The sequence below is a fragment of the Scylla paramamosain genome, chromosome 20 (genome assembly GCF_035594125.1).
Source record: "Scylla paramamosain isolate STU-SP2022 chromosome 20, ASM3559412v1, whole genome shotgun sequence".
NCBI lineage: Eukaryota > Metazoa > Arthropoda > Malacostraca > Decapoda > Portunidae > Scylla > Scylla paramamosain.
In genome coordinates, this window is record NC_087170.1 from 18,616,495 (window position 1) to 18,626,494 (window position 10,000).

At 42.4% G+C, this 10,000-nt stretch overlaps 1 protein-coding gene across 4 annotated transcripts in view; it reads left to right on the plus strand.

The window, feature by feature from the left end:
• Positions 1 to 10,000, plus strand: part of LOC135110554 (uncharacterized) — a 243,583-nt gene that overhangs the window by 132,391 nt on the left and 101,192 nt on the right. Inside the window, exon 6 of one of the 4 annotated variants that reach the window (XR_010273309.1) lies at positions 3,870 to 10,000. This exon is cut by the window's right edge and continues 850 nt beyond it. The exons of the other annotated variants lie outside the window; for them this stretch is intronic. The gene's annotated coding sequence lies outside the window, so the exon portion shown is untranslated. The remainder of the gene's footprint in view (positions 1 to 3,869) is intronic. 4 annotated transcript variants of the gene reach the window in all.

A 10,000-nucleotide genomic window follows, 5' to 3' on the forward strand; every position in this document is an offset into this window, starting at 1 on the left:
TCTTGCTTCATATTTTCCCTGCATTCTATTTATTTTGCCCCCAGTCTTTTCTTCTCATCAACGTTGCCTCTTGTTCCCCTGTCTCTCATCTAACACGCCCCATTTTTTCCCTTTCTCATGTACTTTACCCTCTTTTTTCCCCTTGTCTCCCATTTTCCATGCCTCCCGCCTACCATCTTTCCCTTTGCTCTGCCTTACCTAACCTCCATCTACCCTCGCCCTTCCCTCGCGCTGCCCTCCCTGGGACCAAGAAGCCACACAGCCGTCGCATTCAATATAAAAGACAGCCAGAGGGACCGTAGGATGCCTTGAATGTAATCTACTGCACGCTCAAAGAAAAACCCGCAAGTTCCACATACTCCCTGGCGAGCCTCGGTTGATGGAGGGAGCGCCAGAGAAGCTTATCTTGTGTGTGATTTACGGACCGCGTCACCCACATGATAGAATGACCCAAAGAATACATACACTGCAGCCAAAGACCGCCGTGTTGGGGATATTCTTGATTTTTTAGATGGTATATGTGAGATAACTTCGTCTCCCCTTGATTGATCTCCGTTTTCTTCTCACCAGATGTGTGGGTAAGGTCGTTTTTTGTTACCCGTTCACGTACCGTCTATTTTTTGTTTTTTTTCCATTGTATTTTAGGATGGGAATATAAATAGGGTAGTTTTGTCACTCCTTCACTAGCCGTACATTTTTCCACTATTTATTTATTTATTCATTTATTTTTTTTTATGAGAAAATTATGAGAGTCGTGTCGTCCATTCACAAACTACAATATATATTTATTTTTTTCAACAGTACAGTTTAGAACTTCGAACTACGTGAATAGTTTTGTCAGTCCTTTACAAATTCTTACTCTTTTTTTCCAATTTCCTTCACCCAGCTACACTTTCCACTACATTAAAAAAAAAATCTTGACACTGACACACGCCCTCCACTTAATCACACACCAAGAACAGAGAGACAGAGAGAGAGAGAGAGAGAGAGAGAGAGAGAGGGGAAAAACTGAAACACAAATGGGAAGAAAAAAGTCTAGTGATCTCTCATGTTTCCCTAATACCAAAGATCATCGAACCCTCTCTTACTTGTTTCGATTCTTCCAGTCTCGTGTCGGGAAGCGTTTTTGGACTCGAAATCCCTTTTGTGATGTGAATTTACGGTGGGTCGAGAGAGGGTTGAGAGGGGCCGAGGAGGTCGAGAAGGTGGTGCAGGATAAGGGATAAGGGGCTGCGCTAGGAACAGAAGGTATAAGGGTAATAAAGGGAAGGTCTATAAGGGGAAGAATGTTTTGAGGAGAGTCTGTTTTAATTTTGTGAGTTTATTAGGTTATTAGAAGATTTTTATTGTTATTAAAGTTTGTTTGAGCGTTAAGATTAGAAAGTGATGAATATAAGAAGAGAATAGAATAGTGGGTAGACTCTCTCTCTCTCTCTCTCTCTCTCTCTCTCTCTCTCTCTCTCTCTCTCTCTCTCTCTCTCTCTCTCTCTCTCTCTGAAGGAGTCTGTTGTTAAGGACCTGGTTCTATTTGAAGATAAAATCGAGGAGGGAGAATGAGAAGGGAAAGAAAAAGCAAGAGGAAGAGGAGGGGAAAGAGCAAAAATAGAAAGAATTAAGTGAAAACGAGAAAGACAATAAGTGTTGGAGCGATGATCTGATAAGGGAAGCAAATTAAAATAACCTGCATTTCTTTTGATTCTCTCTCTCTCTCTCTCTCTCTCTCTCTCTCTCTCTCTCTCTCTCTCTCTCTCTCTCTCTCTCTCTCTCCTCTCTCTCTAGCATGCCCTACTTTTTTTTTTAATATAAACTAAGACAAACAAAGGAAATATGAAACGAAGAAAACTGAACACTACCAAAAAATTAAGAAAAGTATCGAAGAGATAATTTTCTTTTCCATTCTCTTATTTCCCTTCTACGTAAAAATACAAAAGGGGGTATTTTTCCATGCTGTTATTTTCCCTTTTTTTCCACTGCCCGGGGGTGAAAGTCTGGCGGGAACTCTGGAAATGAAGATGAAAGAGGAATAAAAGAAAATCCTCGTGCAGCTTGAATTCCCGGCTGCTTCTTAACGAAATTGGTTCAAGGACGTTTTGGTTTTGGCTGGAATTTATGGTTATCGCCTCATCTTTATTGGTTCTAAGTCTCATGCAAGTTTGTTTTCGGATCTTATTAACTCCGAGGTATCTTTGAGTTTAATGTGTTGTATTACTTCCTTTTTTTTTTTCTTTACTTGTTTATTTATTTGTTTTTGTTTTATGTTTCGTTTTTGTTTTTGTTTTGTTTTGTTTTGTTTTGTTTTGGTTCCTTTTCCTCACGTTTTTCATTCTCTTATACTTTTTTTTCATTGTCTTTTTATACTTTTATATTTTTTCAATTATATTTTGTCATTTTTCTTTATGCCTTTCACGTTTTTTTTATTTTTTTCTGCATTACTTTATTCTTTTCTATATCGTTTCATCTTTTTTTTTCATTTTCTATCTTTTTTTCAGTATCTTTTTTTCATAATTTCTCGTACCACTTTTTTTTTCATTCATATCTTTTTTGCACCTCGACATTTTCTATACGTGCCTGAGAAGGAAGCGAGACAAAGAAAAAGGAAAAAGGAAAGAAAGGAAAGCCTATTAAATTGTCGCTCTCAGACGAATAAGGCAAATAAGACTACAAATTATTAGATCAGTGTACTTTTTGGGGTGTCTTTACAATTCTCTCTTGAAATAATTTAAATCAGAAGAGCGGGGAGAAAATGCAAACGGGCAGAGGGCAATAGATACTGTCCTCTCTCTCTCTCTCTCTCTCTCTCTCTCTCTCTCTCTCTCTCTCTCTCTCTCTCTCTCTCTCTCTCTCTCTCTCTCTCTCACTAATCCTAATCCTTCTCTTTCCGTTTTTACTTTTTTTTTTTTTTTACTGATTATTTTTCTATCCATTCGTCAGCACTTCTCTGCCACCCTATTTATTTCCTCTCCTACTTTCTCTTCCTCCGTCATTCCCTTTACTTCTCTCCTTCCATTTCTTATCCTTTCTGTATCTCCCTTTTTCTTTATTTTTCTTTCGATTTTCTCTCCTTTATTTAGTCTCCTTTTCATTCCCTCCCTACGTATGCATTTTTTTTTTATCCCGTTCCTAATTCCTGTCATTATTCATTTTATCAATTACGTTATTTTCCTGTTTTTATGTCTTCCTAGCCCTCTTCCTCATTATTCTCCTCTTAAAACTCCTTTTCCCCTTTCCCTTCATCTTTTTTTCCCTCCTTCCCTCATGCCCTTGTTTTGATCCTGTCTTTTTTTTCCACTTATATCTCACTGCTCCTCTTCCACGCTTTAATATTTCAGCTATAATCCCATCTACCCCCTCAGCCCTCTCTATCTTTTATACCTTTAATTGCTCTCATCGTCTAATCCTTTATGTTCTCTTGTCCATGAACCTGCCACCATCACCATCACAACCACCACCACCACTACCTTAATTCTTCCAGTAGTAGATATTTTTTTCCATAATCTATCTGTTTTTTTGAGTCTTGGATTTGTAGTGCTGTTTCTCCAGTAGTGTTGTGTCCTGGAAGACGTAAAATTAACTACATAGATAATTTTCTTCATAGTCTATCAGAAGGTTTATTGGCTAGTGATATTTTTTTCTTTATTCTTTTATTTTTGCAGTTTTTGCCTTTGTTCGCTATTTTATACCTTGCTTTCTTTTTAATTGTGGCTAAGAAAAAAATTAACCTTATTTTCAACCTTTTATCTATGCATACAATTTATTCCACAGTGTTATGAATATTTACAAACGAAAGTTACAAGAGCAAAGGCCTTCACTTCTACTATCTTAACTTTTACTATCTTTACTTATCTTTACCTGTTCATACTCACCCTCAGGAACACCACCCATCGCCTCTCCATCCTGAACCTTTAACACCTGTGACCAGAAAATGGCAGCCACCTGTTCTCATCAGTGTCGGCAGGTGTCGCATCCATCACTCCCACCTGCCGTTGATTGAGGCTCACCTGTCTCACCTGCGTCACCTGCCTCACCTCTCCTCTCATTTGGGATTTCTTAATTTCCCACCTGTGTCCCTTTGTCTCCATATTGGTGTAGGTCACTTAGTCTCTCTCTCTCTCTCTCTCTCTCTCTCTCTCTCTCTCTCTCTCTCTCTCTCTCTCTCTCTCTCTCTCTCTCTCTCTCTCTCTCTCTCTCTCTCTCTCTCTCTCTCTCTCTCTCTTTCTCTGTCGTGTACCCAAGAAGACAGGTGAAAAATGGCGGCTGACTCCACTCTCTATTAACAAAGAGGAGATTGTGTTGTCCCTCCCTTCCTCTCCCTGCACCTGAGGAGGAGGGGGAAGAGGAGGAGGAGGTAGGAAAAAGAGGTGAGGGAAAGAGTGCCTTAGCTCACTTCAGCCTACTGTTTTCCCTCCTCTTTTTCCCTCTTTATTTTAATCAGGTATCTAATTCACCATTCTTCCTTGTTTGTTCCCTCTCTTCCCTTCTCCTCGGACCTTCCCCTCCACGCCCACACTCTTGTTCTTGCCTGTCTCGCCTCTTTTCCCATCCTCTCCTACGTCATCATTAGTTTTCATTTGCCTTGCATTACTTCTCTTCTTGTTCTCGCCCCCGCCTGGTCTCTTATCTTGCTCATGTCCCCTCTCGGTGCCTCTTGCTGTCTCTCGCCTTTCATCCATGCATTTTTATAGTCATGCATTCCGCGGGTGATTTGTAGAGAGAGCTTAGTTAATTCGCATTGTTATTGTTCCTGCGTCGACTGATCCGCTCTGTGTTTAGTTTATCAGTAAGGAAGGTTTCATAGACAGTATCTTAAGGAGAATCAAGAAGAATAGCAACACGCCTCAGCTCAACAGAAACACGGCAGCAGAACTCGAGGCATCGCTGTTTCGGCGTATACTCGTGCTGGCGCTGGGCTTGTCTAGGTACGCTTGTGTCTCCCGAGTTAATGCATATGTTATCTTTGCCATTACTCTTGTTGTCAGGCTTCGGTCGCCTTTCCATTGCTGGTCTTTTTGTTATATGTTTCATAATGGTACTGCGAGTAACGCCATCAGGGCCTTTGTGGGTCTGTGGTGAGGCTTAAAAGACCATTTCAGCACACGGCAGTGGGTTTTTATTTCTACAGCTTATGCGTATTCAGGGTTTCATAAAAAGATGCATTTGGCTTGAGACATTATTCCTGCATCTAGTCAGTATTTTCAAGGACATAAAAAGGGAGGAAAAGTGTAAATTTTCATCGCTTCAGGAAAAAAAATTGTACTTGTATGACTTATTAATTCCAGATTGTAATGGTTAGCGGAACCTTGATAGTGTTATAGTAATTAGCAGGCGTTTTGAAAATGTGTATCAGGATTAGGGCTCATATGCTGGAGTGTGTGGCGGGTGTGTGCCTCACGTGTTGCAGCGACACACCACAACCTCTGCAGCAACTATCCCGGCGCCTCTACTGGTGAGCGGTGTTAGCTAAAGAAAACTCTTCCCGTCCACTAACAGTCAGGAAAGAACAATTATTCTTTTGAGTTTTGGAGTGAGTGCTACACGTTTCTACACGTTAAGGATCTTCAGGGAATTGGATACGGTCAGCCATTTCTTGCTTTGATATTATCTCTTTGTGGCTTCATCTCATCCACTTGGGTCCGTCATGGTCGTTCCAAAAGCGGTCACAACGTACTCTACCAAGGGTAATACTCGTGCCTTGCTTGCTTAACTACAGGTCCATTCCCCACATGGGTCTGGATGAGTACAGCGCAGAGTAACGCCGCGCAACGTGAGTGATAAGCTGAGTGACGCACTTACGCGGCACCCCGAGTGATGCTTGGCCTCCTGTTTGACCACATTTGGCAGACGCCGATGGAAGTATTCGGATTTTAAGGGAATTTTCGTTACAATAGTGATTAACAAGATTTCTGTGCCGCTAGTAGGGAAAATATCCTTGAGAAAGCGACTGGTAATCCCTGAGGTCTTTTGAAGGAGACCCAATAAGAGCACACACAAACACACAAACGCTTCATTTTTCTTCTTAGAGTTTTTTTTTTTTTTTCAAATGACTCCTCGTTTTCCTTACATCGTACAGCGTTTATACCTCTTTCATAAATCTCTCCATCTCCTGCTGCCGTCGCGCGCCCTTATATTACTTTGCCAATTACTGTAGGATCTCACACTCGCAGGGACACACGTGACCTTCAGAGCGATCCCTCTTCTCCCTCACTGAACCGTCTTTTGTGCTGGAGTTTGCTGTGCCTCGCTGTGATCACACTCCACAGTTCCCGGTAACCAAAAAGACAAAAATACCCGGCGCCAATATCGTATGACTGTCAAGGGCGCCATTTAGAAAGCCCTACGCCTCGGATCTCATAAAAATTCCTCGAAAATTATTTTAATCCTGCAGCTTACAGCGGGGCGATAAATTTGAGAGCCTTGAAAAGACTTGCAAGGCGCGATGTTGGATGACGTACCGGTGCAGCGGCTCAGAATGAAGGCCGCTTTACAAATGGATTCTTTACGTAACATATTGATATTGCTCTGCATCACTCAGTCCGCTTTGAGAACCTGCAGCGCGCGGAGTCCTTGATCAGGCATCGAGTAATTTTACGAAGGGATAAATTTTGATAACGAAACGTATTAGCAACTGAAACACATTAAAACAGCTGCTCGGCGCCGCTTGAGAGAGGGAACGCTTTCAAATCTCATCATGTAATGTGTGTGTGTGTGTGTGTGTGTGTGTGTGTGTGTGTGTGTGGTCTTGTAATTTCTAAAAAGTTATCATCTATTTGACACGTTCGGTCGTTTTCTCTCATGCATGGTGGTGTAACATTTCAAACTAATCAAATACTTTACTTGTAACTGTCACACTGGCCTGAGGGTGATACTTGTGGGAGGCGAACACTTGTAGCGAGACACAGTGAGGCCACACCAGGCAGAGAGGGTCACTGGCCTGGAGAAGCTGCGTCCATTCAACCCCCAAAGGTGACCTGAGTACACCCGACACTTGGAGGCTGCGGCGCGACACCTCAGACCATTTATCTTGTCCGTGTCCACCGAGGCTCGTATTCAGAAACGCTTTACTCTCTCCCAGCGACTATCTTCAAAGGCCACAGAGATGATTGGCCGGTTTCTCACATGTGTTTATCCTGGTAATAATGTAGAAAACGTGTTAATCTGTCAATAGAATCTTAAAACCCTCTTAAAAACCTTGTATCTTTAACTAGATCCCTCTGAATTTAGGGGAAGTGCGGCGCTTGAATATGGTTTCTACACACACACACACACACACACACACCCACCCACCCACACACCTTGCCCTGCCCCCGCTCACCACCTGCCGCTCACCAAATGTTTCTTTGATCGTGAAATCCACCCTACCAGTCATAATTACCCCTGGAAAGTAATCATAAAATCCGTTTGAATGTCATGTCATAAAGTGATGTATCCTCTTTGCACTAATGACGTGAACGAAATTAAAGTGAATCGTCGCACACACGGAGGACTTTCGCTAGCCGGTGAACGGGGCGAGCTGGGTGTCATCAGGTGGAGGTGGATGGGTGGATGGGTGGATGGATGGTAGTGGTGGACTCTTTTAGTCGTCGATATTGGGTTACGATCCTCGGATGGCGTTTGGGTTTCTAATAATTGTAATTGTCCTCCTATTGTGTCACCTTCACCTGGAGTAACATTTACCGACCTGTGAGGAAAAAATCACACACACACACACACACACACACACACACACACACACACACACACACACACACACACACACACACACCAGCTACAGTTTCGCCATCTTGTAATCTCTGCACATGTGATTCATTATTCTGGTATTAATGTCACTGATACCAGCGATGTTAAGGTGAAAAATGACCCCGCACCAGAGACAGGCTTGGCTTGGCTGGGTGGACGAGGCTGTGTGGGAGTGGCTGGTGAGCTGCCCTAGTTGTGCGTGGTGGGCGGCGATATTCCTGGCTGGAGGGGGACCTGTGCTGCATAACGCTGAAGCTGCTCTGTGTCTTCCTTCCTCCCGACCTTTGCTTACGGGACACAAAGGAGCATAAAGGAAGACCAAGCGACAGCAGACCTATTGGCTCTTATGATATTCTCAGTTAGAGATTACACAATGTCCCTGGGGTCACATATGTACACGCTGATGTTGCCTCCTCTCTATATTTCATGTAGGGAGACAAAAGGTAATGGGTGCACGTAATACTCGCCACTCTGTTAATCAAGTTGGCTGCTCAGGTGGAACAAAGGTAAACTAATTATCTTTATGACCTTTAAATCCTGACGTTTCTGCTTGTTTGTTTGTTTGTTTATTTTTTATTTTGTTGTTTTGTTTAAAGCGTTATCATATCATGGAATACTCTTGACGCCCACTCCTCTTTGCGTCACACACACACACACACACACACACACACACACACACACACACACACACACACACACACACACACACACACACACACACACACACACACACACCTGCTGATGCCTTCCACACACAAACTTGTTAATGGTAGCTTTACATACCTCCTACATAAAAAAAAAGCAATACTAGTAAGATATAAAAAAGAATAATGCAGTCTACATCTCGGGAACTCAATGCTTATAGAAAATTTTCCTTCCCTACAACTTAAGCTACATCAAGAGAGAAATATTAGGGCACCTGTTCAACTAAATTTCAACTAAAATGGCCTTTCCGTTCAGATTTTATAGTATTTTGTACTGTTTTCCTTCGGAGCGATAATTCCGCGGTCTTTTCCTCCTTTACCACATTTTCTGTTCATATGGAAAGTTTTCATAACACGCAAGAAGAAAATCAAAGAAAACTGCAAACATTCCGTAAATCGCCGTCACCTCGACCCTTGGCAATCGTGGTTAATAGAATGCTCCCGTCTGAGTTGCGAAGTAGCGGTGATGGGGTCAGATGGTGGAGCTTCGCGTTGATATACAGCATCACATTCACATATATATAGCATCAAATTCTTGTATGCATGACCAGTTTGCTTCTTAATGGGTGAAAGCTGAAGACAGAACCCAGGACTGCATGTCGCTCCGGGAATTAAATGTTTCAACGGAGAAAGAAGACCAAGTTTATTTTTCTGCATATAATGAGTGAGCTTGGATATTTTTCACTCTTTTTCACTTGTTGAGCACGGCCAGTATGTGTGTGTGTGTGTGTGTGTGTGTGTGTGTGTGTGGTGCGGGCGGGGGTGGGAGTGTGGGAGGGAGACGTGGGAGGTGCCGGATGTAGTTGCATGGTCACTATAAATTACAGCGAGGTTTTCAAGAGGCTTTCTCTTTCCAACCTTCGCTGTAATGTCCGGGAGGGCTTATCTCTCTCTCTCTCTCTCTCTCTCTCTCTCTCTCTCTCTCTCTCTCTCTCTCTCTCTCTCTCTCTCTCTCTCTCTCTCTCTCTCTCTCTCTCTCTCTCTCTCTCTCTCTCTCTCTCTCTCTCTCTCTCTCTCTCTCTAATGGGATATACATCAGGGATTAATTACTTTAACACTTTCGTTATAAATGATGGACAACATTTTTTTTTTAGTTTTAATTTTCATTTAAGTATATTTGTAGGTACAGAAACAAATGGCGCTACCTTCTTTCTGTGTCTTGTTCTTTTGCGCCACTTAATGGTCCCTTTTTTCTTTCTCTCCCACTCTCTCTTTCTTTCCTCTCACTCCGGGGTCTTGTCGTTCCCTGATGCTACTTTCTGTTGCAGGTGAAGTGTTGCCACACACGCAACAACACCTCAGGGAACGTTGCACACAATGTTACCAGCACGCACACACACACACACACACACACACACACACACACACACACACACACACACACACACACACACACACACACACACACACACACACACACACACACACACACACACCAAAAAAAATGAGAGAAAGAAAAAAAAACTGTCTCGCTCTTGTCATTTCTTTCAGCGTATTAACTCCTCTGCTTTAATCTTCTTCTTGTACGTGTTTAGACCCCTCCCCACAAAAAAAAAAAAAAA